Consider the following 13,986-nt stretch of genomic DNA (forward strand, 5'->3'; position numbering starts at 1 on the left):
CAGAATATATAATGCACTGCCTTCATGATATCATGATTCTATTTAAAAAATAAATGTATAAATATGATTGGTATTTTGAAATAATAACGTTAATAAAAGTTCATGATAAAAGTAAATAATATGGTCCAGAATGCTAATACAAATAGAAATTAAATCATAAACATTTATTCTAATTGAAAATTATCATTAAACCAAGATTTGATGATGACAAAACTTGATATAAATTACTGTTTTTGATGAGATGATATATTAGTAAACCAAACTTTACCGATGGTTAAGTGTCAAGCATATTAGAATTATGGGGAAAATTTATTCTTTTTAAAGAATTATTATTATTTTCTTTTAGGGAGGACGTTACAGCCCATTACAAATTTATTAGAAAATATGGAAATACTGACGTTCATTATTAAAAAGGTATGTTGGATTGCAGATAGCTATCTCACTAAAATAGAATTGAACTGAATAAGTATTATGAATTTTCTGAAATAGCATTATATTAAATCAAAATGTACTATTTACATATCCTTATCAATGAAAGAGACATTTAAAAAGCATTGTTTGTGGTAAAATATATGCATCAAAGTACAAACATGTACTAAAATATACTTAGTTTACTTACCCTACATTTTGAACTATTCAGTTCATGATTAAAAAAGTAATTTAATCATTAAAACACATATTTAGTTGTTGATATCGACCTAACACAGTGGTAAAAGTACTAAACGTAGACAGGTTAGTTATGTATTTAGAGTAAATATTTCATGCATACAATATAATCAAATATGGATTTATTCAATTTTAAAGCAAAAGATAATCATATCATATTTGACATATAAAGAGCTGATAATAAGTTGTATCTAGAGATATAAAAACCAAGACTAAAAATTTCTTACTATTAATTCAATCCATCAATTTTATTATTAATTCTTGCCATATATATCACACCCCTAGTCAATAGTGCCATAACCCTAAAAAATGGAAAATCTGTTTCTTGGCCTAATACGTTCCTTTAGGAGTTGCCTTTATTGTGGAATAATGTCATAATTTAGTTATCTTAGAATCTGCATACTTAGTGCACCTGTGTTATTATTACCATTTCCGGTTTTGGCTCTGTCAGCAGTAGCAAGCATGTCACAAGACAAACTTCTTTAGTGCCATAACCTGTTAGACCTGGATCCCGCATAAGAAAAAAAAGTTGATTAATAGCAAGCTGAAAATTTCTTAATAGCTTAACGGTGTCTAGTCAGACAAACTTTGATGCATGGGAACACTGGAACAGGGGAAGTTTTAATTGTGGAGCATGATAAACCGGTCGTCCTGACAAGTTTATGATTGTGAAAAATAGCAAGTTGTGTTTAAGTTTATTCAATAGCCAACGTTATATAATATATGAAAAAATCTTTGTCTGACAAAAATGTTGGGCATTTTAACGAGTCCAACACGTAGAACATGTCACATCACACGAAAAATATTGGTGATAAATAGCAGTCTGATTTTTGCATGAGGGTTTAATGAAAGGATAAAAAATCAATTGGAAGTTCTGTCTGACAAAATTAATGGGAAGTTTTCGTAGTCCGACATTCTAAACATGTAAGATATAGACAAAAATGTTGGTGATAAATAGCAAGCTAATTTTGATTTTCTTATGTACAAATTATATTTTGTAACGCAAAAAGTTATATGTCGGACAAAAAGTTTGGGAAAATCAAAGGAAATGAATAAAAAATAATTTTTTCAGAATGACTTAGTCACATATTGATAAAGCTATTTTAGTTTTATATTATTATTTATATTCACATACTTGCTACATATATGTACCTACATACATGCACACTCCAAAAATAGTGAGGTAAGTATCAATGCATGTATATACAGTAGAACCCCGCAAATCCGAACTAATTGGGGGACAGCTTGTTCGGATTCCGAAAAGTTCGGATTATCCGAAAGTTAGCCTTAACTAGTAGTTCAAAGCTTTCATTGTGATTTTGAGTAGCCAAACGTTCTCGCAAGAGTGTGGACAATATTTTTGGACTCAAGTTGACTACGAGAGAACCAAAGTAAGTTTGTGTTTAACCTTTATAAACACTTTATCAACCTATATATTAAAGTATAATATTTATTTTTAAGAAATTTTAAATGTCAAAGTGCTAGTAATCCTACATTGTCCAATTTTCTGGCTTTACTCTGTATAATAAACATGTTTATAATTTTTTGTCTTGAATTTTTAAATTTTATTTCACTTTCCGTTGGTTCGGATTTGCCGAAAGTTCGGATTCGCGGGGTTCGGATTTACGGGGTTCTACTGTATTGCAAAATATTTTTTTGGGTGGAATTTGTTCTAGATATTCTCAAAATGATAATAAAAAGTGTCATAGAACATGTGAAAGGAATATCTTAGGTTTTCTAATTAGGCGCAAAAGAAAGTATGGAAAATTTCCTACAAAAAATGTTATATTCATTTTTTTTTCATAATCATATCTTAACCCTGTAAACGATGTTGAAAAATGTGAAGAGTGTAAAAATTCGGTGCTTTCAAGCATAGACGTAAATATGACACATGCTTAGAAGTATGGGTAGGTATGTATAAATAGAAGGCTGCATTTGTCTGTGTGACACTTTGTGCCCTATACTACACAAAGTACTATTTAAAAGTATATAGTCTTCGACATTCTTTTTGTCTCGTTTGTTGGAAATTAAAATTTATATTAACTATGGAGTGTTCTTGTATCTATTTTTGAGTGTAAACAGTTTAAATTTGAAGCCACCAAACAATTCGACGGAACATTTTTGAGTAATTGTCGAACATTTTACAAAGTTCGTAAAATACTTGGTCCTTAATTCAATGAGGATCAGTTGTCAGATAATTGTGAAAATTTTTCGTGCTATAATGCTTTGTGAGTTAAAACAAGTTTGATTGAAGAAGGGTACCTATATAAATTATTTATTAAAATTTTATATCATACTTTTTTCAAATTTTTACAAATGAAATATACAGTGGAACCTTGATTATCCGTCTCTCCATTAACCGTCACCTCTGTTAACCGTCAGGGTACATACAGATGCTGTATTGACTACATAAGCAAAAATTTTAATGTAAAAAAATAAAAAAAAAAGTTAATTTGATTTGTGATGAGTACACAAACGGCTATCCATTGCTGACAGATAAAGAAATCGTTGAAATTGTAACAAAGGTGGACCAAACAGATTCAGAAGCTGACACAGACTTGTAATTTGACTGTAGATATGTTGATGAACCTACTGTAGCTGACAATGATTTGCGTAAATAATCTAGAGAAGCTACATCGCACATGCAATAATTCATCGAGTGGTATTCTCAACAAGAAGAAGCCAATAAAGTAGACTGCATGATCTTACGCCGATTAAGAAATTCAGCCGTTGCAAAATGTGAAGCAACAGTAAAACAAACAACGATTTCAGAATATTTGAAATTGATTCCATTGTAAGAACACAAACCCCTCTTATATTGCCAAACAAAACATACAAATGAAATTTGAGAGTTGTACTATGAATTTTTATTTTTTTTAATGTTCTGTTAACCGTCTTTTCGATTATCCGTCATACCCTTGGTCCGGTGCCCTGACGGATAATCGAGGTTCTACTGTATAATGTAATATGTCACATGGGTAGAAATAATTTGCTGCCAAAATAAATCGATTAGTTTAAATTTGAAGTTACGATTCCAATTTATTATGAATTATTGTCAAAAGTGACAGTTCTTAAATGGCAATGTATTCATAGACATAATGGTAGACAGGGAATACAGAGCAAAAAGTCGATCGGTGGTCTATCTATCTCTATTAACCAAGCGATCCCGCGCATGTGACAGACAAAGATGGCTAGACCACTCAATCCATAGTATTGGCGTTACACCTCGATGCACAGAGCGGTCCTTACTTTGTCTAATCTACTAGTTAGAATGTATTACGTATTACAGTGAGGTACCTAAATGATGTTGAGATAAATCGAAAGATATCGATTGTAATTGATTGTAGGTATTTTTGACATAAAATAATCACCCATTATTGAAATTTCAAAAATTATTTTTTTAAATTGTCCGACTGCGAAATCTACCCCCTATATTTTTCCGACAACAGTCATTCTTTGTAAGGAATAATTTACTTAATTAAATTTCGTTTTTGTCGGAAAGCTATTTATCACCAGCATTTTTGTCTATATCTTACATGTTTAGAATGTCGGACTACGAAAACTTCCCATTAATTTTGTCGGACAGAACTTCCAATTGATTTTTTAACCTTTCATTAAACTCTCATGCAAAAAGCAGACTGCTATTTATCACCAACATTTTTCCTGTGATGTGACATGTTCTACGTGTCGGACTCGTTAAAATGCCCAACATTTTTGTCAGAAAAACATTTTTTCATATATTATGTAACGTTGGCTATTGAATAAACCTAAAATCAACTTGCTATTTTTCACAATCATAAAATTGTCAGGACGACATGTTTATCATGCTCCACAATTAAATCTTCCCCTGTTCCAGTATTCCTGTGCATGAAAGTTTGTCCGACTAGACACCGTTAAGCTATTAACAAGTTTTCAGCTTGCTATTAATCAACTTTTTTTTCTTACGCGGGATCCAGGTCTATGTGATATGGCAGGTTGATACTCCCCAAGGCTCAAATTTTGAATATGGGTGCCTTATCAATAGAGCTTTATCATATTTTAAGAGTGAAATTCAAGGTAAAGCAATGTCAATACCTAAAAATAAATACCATGCTTTGTTTTTAAACCAGGAGGAGTAAACTAAAAAGACAGATTCACACCCAAGAAAGTCACTAGAAAAATCACCAGATACATCTTCTGGGCATGTTGTATATTAGTGCACTAAACCTAACCTACATTTATGTGGTTTGTGCGTCACAGTGTTGCCATACTTTTTTGTTTATTTCCTGTATAATTTCTATCAATGGTTAAAAATAAATATACCTAAAACTATTTTTTAATTTATTATAATCATTCATCTGTTTGATTTATCTACTTTTTTATAACAATTTAAATTATATTTGATTTAAAAACATTTATACCGTTTATCTTCATTTATCCTTTTTATTTATCAGTTGATCTTCTTTACAATTTCAACTAACTTTGATTTAAAATGCCTCTTCTGAGCTTTTTGTATTAAAAAACTTTACTTTATTGGTGTTTCAACACTATTTTTATTTAATATAGGTAGGCCCGGTCTTTTCACCTCTGAATAAAAGTTATTCGGAAGTTTATCTGACAGATAAAAAAAGTAGCGTCTTTTCACTCTGGAATAAAGTTATCCGGCAGATAAATTGACATTATATGTCAAATATTTAACTGCCGAATAAAGTACCGAATAAAAAGTTATTTGGAGGATAAACTTTGCTTTTTGTATATTTCATGGTTTCTGGTTACCACGAAACTAAAAATATAACCTAAAATTTTGTAGGTCTGATTGAATTTATTACAAAAGTAAAATTTTGTTCTTTCTAAAAATTCTCAATCACAAATTTTTTGTTATTTTGTTTTTTATTTATACATACCTACTGTAATTTTTTGAGCAGAGTTATTAGAAATTAAAGATGGGTTATACTTTGAGAAAATTATAATAGGTATGTATTATTGTATACCTACCCAACTATATTCATTTACAAAGGAAAACAAGTTGTAAAAAATAAAAATAGAATAGTTTTTTATCCCATCTTGCATACCTAAGTACCTATCTTAAAGTTACCCACCAGAATAATCTGTGAAACATGAAATTGGTAAAAGTTTTACCTCTAGTTTTGTTAAAAAATGTTTATTTTTCTCATATTTAAAAGAATGGTTTCTTTGAATTGCCAAATATTTTATGATTCCAAAATGAAAGGTATTGATATAGTAACTAGAATTATGTATGCACATGGTTCTCAAAAACAGTAGATACCTACCTTGAAAAAAAAAAGCTGCAGAGTTAAGTATCCAAAACATACTGGGTGTATCATGAAATTCTCAAGATTTTCAATAAATTTATAGAATATGAGGAAGACTGATTTTATATTCTAACAATTTCGTAATACTCCCTGAATATGTTTTAAATAGGTACCTTCTTACTAATATTTTTTGTGCCAAATATAAATAATTCTGTATTATTGCTGTTTAAATTCAGATCATAGCAATGGGCTGTTATTTGGAGATTCTGATCGTCCCCTGAAACCATTTTTAACGAGTCCACAAATACATCCCTTTTTGTATGTATGGCAGAAAACAAAACAATTAAATTGATTCAATTGTCCTATCTTACACTGAAGCAATATATTTATAATATAGAGAGAGATGAAAATGAAGACAATTTTGAAAATGAATTGCTAAGTATAGACCAGAAATAAGCTAAATTATTGAATTTACTGAAGTTAAGATGTTTGATAACCTTATAAAAATTTTTGTGTTAAGCTTGTCACGCACGGGGAGCTATACTAAAATATATCTCATAATATCACTCACTATAGTAATGAGTGAAGCTGCATACACGGAACTGTAATGTATATTATGGTTCCATTTATGCAGGCTCACTCATTATTATAGTGAGCAATATGAGATGTAATATATCTATTATAGTATACCTCCTGGTCAGTAACAAGCTTTATGGGGAAATAGAAGGATCATTAATATACATGTATCATTTTTTATTCTTTATTTAATTGTCCTTTGTATAATTTAATTTTTAAATTTAATAAATCAAATTTAATAAATCAATGAATTTTTGTGTCTCGCTTCTGCCCTTTCATTTTCTCTGGCACGCTTGTGTTGTACCCTTTCCTCCTCTTTTTCTATCTGAAGCAGTTGAGCGATGTTGAGTATTAGCGTTGTTCTTTCTTGTAATACATTCTCTAGTTTATTATTGGTAGCTTACTTCTGGAACTAGCTTTTTTCTTTAAGAACGCAGGATTCCATCTTCTAGATGTTTGTCATATCTGTAACTAATTTTTTTATTTAGAAAAGTGAAAAGTATCTACTAACAAATATTAAAATTAGGTTTTATTCTTGTTATTGGGATTCTTCAATTTACCATGTAAATTATCCAATCTTTAAAAATATTGTGTTTTGATATACATAGTTGGTTTATCCCTAGGTTACTGTTCCATATACCAGTTGGATGGATTATAAATCTGTAGCGTTTTGACAATGATTGATATGTACATCTAGCCTAATTTTTCAGAAGAGCATTTTGAAAGTTTGAATCAAGTTTTGCCAACCCGTTCTGGCCTACCTAATACAGTAGAACCCCGATTATCCGTGCTCCTCGGGACCGAAGGTGGCACTGATAATTAAAAAGCTCGGATAATCCGAACGTGTATTTCTTATGTATAATACATACGTATACACATACACATATGTACCTACCATAAAAAGATAACAGAAAAATAAATATTTCATTATGAGTCTCTCTTTCGTCATATAGAGTTTCCGTCAAGTTATTTACGATGACTCTATTTTTGATAAAACCTCAAAAATGCAACTTGAGTAATAAAAAATCATAGCACGGATAATCCCCACCCAGATAATCGGGTTCTACTGTAAGTTAAAAGGGGACATATCTTTTATACAAAAGATATGTGGAACCAAGGGGGGTTTTACCTTTATCATACACATACCAAACTCTACCAACTTGAAGAAATGTTACTATATAGCATATCAAGCAAATAATCTCATTCTGGCTAAAATCAGACATAATATCAAGTTTTGCCATACCACTACAGAAATATAGTACTGAATTTAAATAAAAGTTTTCCCCACATTAACAAATTTTTACAGCATTGAACAGTTAATAGATATTAATAATCATGTATGTACATAATATAATAATTATGTAAACAAAATTACCACTGCATCTGTTTCATTAGCTAGCTTGTCTTTATTTAAACTTGTCTTTGTCTTCTTTACATACAAATCAACAGTTTTCCACTAATTTAAAATTGATTTACCTCTTGTTCAAGCTCTCCAGTAAACTTTTTCACCATAATCAATGTTTTCTTTCTAAAACAATATTGTTGTCTGATTAAAATATGGAAATGTATTTCTAAACCTTATGACTTTATATACTTATTTTTTTAAGTTTTAATTCTTTGATTTACTTACATTTCTTTCTTCCAAAATGGAAATAAAATCACCTTGATTATGTGAATCTAATTATGTTAGGTTAGATTAAAGCTGAAATTATAAAAATAAACACAAATATCAGGTGTGTTCTGAATCCAAACTTACTTTTAAGCTTATCTACCGGATAACTAACTGGAACATAAATTGACATGAAAAGACGGATACATTTTATCTGGCGAATAAATATTTATCCTCCATATAGCTAACTGCCAGATAGATCATATTTATTCGGAGGTGAAAAGACCGGGCCGTAATCATTCACCTTTTCAATTGATCTATTTATCTACTTTTTTATAATTAAAATGTCTCTTTTGAGCTTTTTGTATTAAAAAACAACATAAAAAACTTTATTGGTGTTTCAAAACTTTTAAATGAAACTGTATGTAATGTATGAAATACTTCAGGATATGGCAACAGTGTTTTGACCAATTGACCATTCCAGGTTACGTGACTGTGACAGCGTCGCTGAGGGGCAAATATTGTGTTTTCGGTGCTATTTTTGCTATTTTCTTGTTTTATTATAAAACGTCTGTGGTTTTAACCAAAAATGTCAAATATTGGATATTATAACAGTTTCACGGGGGATGCAAAAACCCGTTATAATCAAAAAATCAGTATTCTTGACCCACAATTCCTGTCGTTCTGTTGACAGTGCATTTAAAATGACTCGATCTTGAAATGAGGCCGGTATTCTAAAAAAACTCACTTTTACCTTTACTGGAACACTTTACAACTGAAAAAACACTGGTATTTTAATCATATTTTTAAATTAAACAATGGTTTTCTGCACTAAACATACTTTGTTTACAAGATGTTTGCCCCTCAACCGCTGTCAAATGACGTCACTCTGGAATGGTCTATGCAAAAATATGCACATAAATATTAGGTTATAATATATTCAGTGCACTAATACCCTTAGACAAGGAAAAAAGAGAGGACCACAAACCATGAGAGGACGGGTAAAGGCGGCTGCACAATTGCCCGGGAACGGGAACGGGAACGAGAACGGAAACGGGAACGGGAAAAAAGTTAACCTCTATGTAAATTAATGTTGTAGATGCACAATAACCGAGAACGAGAAGCTGTCCGGTAACGGGAACGGGAAAGTTGACCATGTTTTAACTTTCTCGTTCCCGTTGTATTCCCGGAACCAATCAGAAGGCAGTATTAAAAATACTGTCAAATGCCCCATAAAAATTTGTTATTAGAAGTGTGTGATCAAGTTTTAGTGACAATTTTTATACATTTTGCATTAAAATAAATGACGAACGATTGATTTCTTTATTGGAAAAATGTCCTCATCCGTATGATTGATGTAGATCATTCATAGTACACGTACTTATATGGTAATTAGATACAATAATAATATAAATATTTGAATGATATGCTTTTTATCTTTATGCTGACAAACCTTTGCGATTGCACACATATATTGTGTAAATTAGTTCCAAGATTATAAAAAACGAAAATATTAAAAGATCGTCATCAAATAAATCCATATTTTTAGAGTTAACAGACATGTTCTTTTAATAAAAGTAGAAAAAGATCGTTCCACAAAATTTATTTTGAGAAGAAAAATAATTAATAGCACAAGTGACAGTGACACAAAACAGCTGTTTACCATTTAATTGTGAATCTGCTGATGCTTTCAGTTTCCGTTCTCGTTCCCGTTTCCGTTCTCGTTCCCGTTCCCGGTCAATTGTGCAGCCGCCTTAACACTCATTTAAAACACACGTTCCAAAAGTGAAGCCAGTTTTTGGTTTGTTTGTCACCAAAAACATGGCGGTCACGTCAAAAATAACAATGGGTTGCCAGTGGTGGGTGTTCGTTGAAGGTTAACATTTCATAAAAAATAAAGTAAATCATCATCTAAAATTCGTAATAAAAACATGTATGTATTGAAACATATGTACGTAATATGAGCAACTTAATAAAACATTTACCGTACACAAATTCTTCATTTTAAATACATTTCATGTTTTTATTTTAAATATTCAATGCATAACAATACCCCAAAGATACGTCGATGATCAAAATCTCTGGTGTCGGTTTGGCTTCACTTTTGGTCATAGGATTACTCGTCCTCTCTCTTTCCTTGTCTAAGCTAATACCTATATTACGTGTCCCATCTTCTTTTTTGGTTGGTCATATTGACCTTCGGCAGTAATCCATACATATTATATTATGCTAAGCTTTGTTTTTAAACCAAGAGGAATAAACTAAAAAGACAGATTCACACCCCAGAAAGTCACTAGAAATATCACCAAATACATCTTCTTTTTTGGTTGATCATATCGGCCTTTGACGGTAATCCATAAATATTATATTATACTAATATGTTGCTAAAGAGTTCTAAAAACAACTGTCTTTTATATAAAACAGACTAAAAATCTAAAAATTAAAGGAATAACGCAGAAAACACAAAAAGTCACTGATATAACTTAATTGACCATGAAATACCAATAGTGTCAAAATTTTTATAAATGTCATTAGTGTCAAAATTTTGATAACAGTGGAGAAAACTTGCCTCATATTGGACCAAGTACAAACAAGCTTTACAGCTTGGAAAATTTGAATTACTCCTCTTGGTTTAAAAGTAGACTATAATATGTGGCTAAAGAGTTCTAAAAACAACTGTTTTTTTTATATAAAAGTAGACTAAAAATCTGAAAATTAAAGGAATAACACAGAAAACACAAAAAATCGCCAATATAACTTATTATAACTTAACGCCAATATAACTTAACCTATGAAATTCCAGTAGTGTCAAAATTTCATAAATGTCATTAGTGTCAAAATTTCATAACAGTGGAGTAAACTTGCCTGAGGTTGGACCAATTACAAACAAGCATTACGGCCATAGATATAATAACCTGTAGATTAGGCTAGCTATGGGCTGCTCTGTGTATCGAAGTGTAACACCGATAGGGACGCCATTAGCAGTATCGCTTAGTAAAAAGAGATAGATAGACCACTGATCGACTGCCGCACGTTACGCTTTTTTGCTCAGTATTCCTTGTCTACGGTTAACATGTCTCTGATTACGGCACGGTAAATTTGAATTACTCCTCTTGGTTTAAAAACAGACCATAGCATTAAATAGCTACACACATAGTCAACATGGGTGCAGAATTCGGTTAACTTAGATAAGGAAGTTACAGAGAAAAAAAAATGAAGAGTTCACATAATATCTTGTTTTTGCTCTCCTGAAAAGTTTGTGATTTCAGTGTTATAGCACTAATGAAGTCGGAGTGCGATATGTGGGGTCATAAGTACATTTATTTGGATTCCATGTACCTATCAGTATTCAACTATCTGTCTCATACACACTAATTTAGCATCTTAAACTCAATTTAACAAGGTGGATTGGTCCATATTTTCTTGTATAATCACATGTGATGTGTTTTTATCTGTTATATTATACTTCTCATTTCTTTCTATCTAGTTATGTCTTCTTTTACTTGTCCTTCCATATATTTTATTGTGTTCCTTTCTCTCTTCTCTAACCAGGGTTCCATTATGTGCTTGCATCTTTCCATCCCATCTTTCTATATGTACATTATATGTATCATCTATATTTTCCCAGTATTTAACCATTTATTAACTTCTTATATTCATTGTCATTAATTTTTTGATTCCCATTTCATTTTTTAAACTTTTCTTTCCAAAATTTTAAGCAATTTTCCTTTCCTCTTTTGTCAGTGTCATTTATTTCTGTTGCATATGATATTCTGGTTTTATTATTGTCTGTTCGCAAACTATGTTTATAATTTGATACCCTTTATTATAATAAAATAAAATTTTCTTAGTAATTATATTTCGTGTACTCAATGGGAAATTCTAAACTGTTGAATACCTGCTTCCCTAAATTATTTTACATCAAAGAGATACTTATTTGTAGAGGACTAAAATCTGCACTGAAAACAAATGTTAACATTGTTCTAAAAATTAAACACAATCCAAAATTCTGCAAAAATATGATGCATTCATTTGCCAGAGTACTAGTGTAAAAGTTAGGCCACAGATAGTGCAGAATATGTATAACAGGTTGCGTTCAGTCACAATGAAGTCAGATTTATTGTTTAAGAGCAATGAAGTTAAGAAATGTACTCAGTTGAGGAAAAATCAGCAATGTTTTTTCACCCAATCTGCCAGATCTTTATTTAGCATAAGATATTTGAATGAATCAAGTCCAGGTGGTTTATTCCCATATAAAATGATATTTTATTGAAAGATAAAGATAATAAATTGTATTACAACATTGAAATAGTTATTCGTAAAGGTGTTGTAAATATCACATTTAACTTAATTCTAAAATAATTAAAAATTGAATCACAAAATTTTAATAAATTTTGTAAAGTGTGATAATATAGTGTTCTAAATGAAGTTAACATTTCTGCATACTTTCAAAATTAACTTGAATAATTTCTTTAATCTAAGCCATTTCATAATACTATAAACTTCCTCTAATATGGCATGTTGAAAAATTACATTAAAATAGGTTTTTTTTTAAATTCTACAAACAGGTTAATGTGGTTTCATGAGACACGCCATAGAAGCTAAGCTTCTGATTATTAATATACTACATTCGCTCTCGCGAGATTTTTTTTGACACTGACGTTAGTAATTTCTTTTTTGAAAAATTCAGTTGTCAGAAGTGACTGGAAATTACTACAAAACCAACGCACCTGCTCATATCCAATATTATTAATAGTAAACAGAGATAAAAATAACATAAACCTTACGCCAATCAATATTTATTTATTTAAACCATTATAATGAATTGATAGCAAATGAGAAAATTATTTATTGTACAAAATAAAAATATTTTGTAGAAATAAACTTCACAAAATTTTATGAGATTAGTAGACACTCCCACTATTTCTAATAATTCTTCTTTTTTTAATGAAAGATTAAGTTGATTTGAGTTGATTTTAGCAGTTAATAGTGTGAGGTAGGAATTTTTGTGTTGTACGTTTCCTATTCCGAATGTCTCAAAAAAAATCTCGCGAGAGCGAATATAGTATACCTAAGATTGGGTGCGTTCGGACGACCACAGCGGCTGGACAGCTGAGCCAGCAGTAGCTGTCAGACGTCACCGCTGGAAGTCAGCCGCTGAGAGATTTACTAAGCTTTCCCTATCACGGCTGGATACAACCACTAGTGATGTAACGAATGTCATTTTTTGAACATTCGCGAATACGAATGCGAATATCTGCTACCGACATTCGCGAATGCGGATGCGAATGCGAATATTCAGTTTTTTTTAATTTGTTTCTATTTTTGTAATGTTTCCTAAATTTATAATGAAAAGTTAATTGATATTTAGTGTAAATCAATCTGAATCTTAAGCTTTATTACATAATACCAAATAATAAAAAAAGTGAAGGCTGATAATGTGATTATACAAGGTTAAGTTCTATCTATCTATTGCCCTTCATTTGTCCAAAGTTGAACGTAGGCCTCCCCCTTATTTTTCCACTCTTCTCGGTTCAGTGCTAATGCTGTCGATCTGGTCCCTGCGTATCTTTTTAGGTCATTCGACCATCTCGTCTGTGGTCTGCCCCTTCCCTTTTTGTAGTCCCAAGGTCTCCAGTGAGTTATCGCTTCATTCCATCTTCCGTCTCTTTGTCTGCTGTTGTCTCCTGCATATTTCAGTTGAGAGCATACGAATATTCGTTACATCACTAACAACCACTCAGCCGATTTCTGCTGACAGTCAGCCGCTATGGTCGTCCGAACGCACCCAATAATTCTTAACGTCTTTTTGTCATGTGTCATAAACTTTTGTCATGTCTTTTTTTTCTTTTCTATTACACATTTCTTTCCAACAATATTACA

The 13,986-nt window shown here is 31.0% G+C and overlaps 1 protein-coding gene across 1 annotated transcript in view; it reads left to right on the forward strand.

The window, feature by feature from the left end:
• Window positions 1-69: 69 nt before the first annotated feature.
• The window catches only part of LOC114342971 (zinc finger protein OZF-like), a 29,539-nt gene continuing 15,622 nt past the window's right edge, over window positions 70-13,986 (forward strand). The window contains exon 1 of the mRNA XM_050650707.1: window positions 70-414. The gene's annotated coding sequence lies outside the window, so the exon portion shown is untranslated. The remainder of the gene's footprint in view (window positions 415-13,986) is intronic.

Source organism: Diabrotica virgifera, chromosome 5 (genome assembly GCF_917563875.1).
Source record: "Diabrotica virgifera virgifera chromosome 5, PGI_DIABVI_V3a".
Lineage (NCBI taxonomy): Eukaryota > Metazoa > Arthropoda > Insecta > Coleoptera > Chrysomelidae > Diabrotica > Diabrotica virgifera.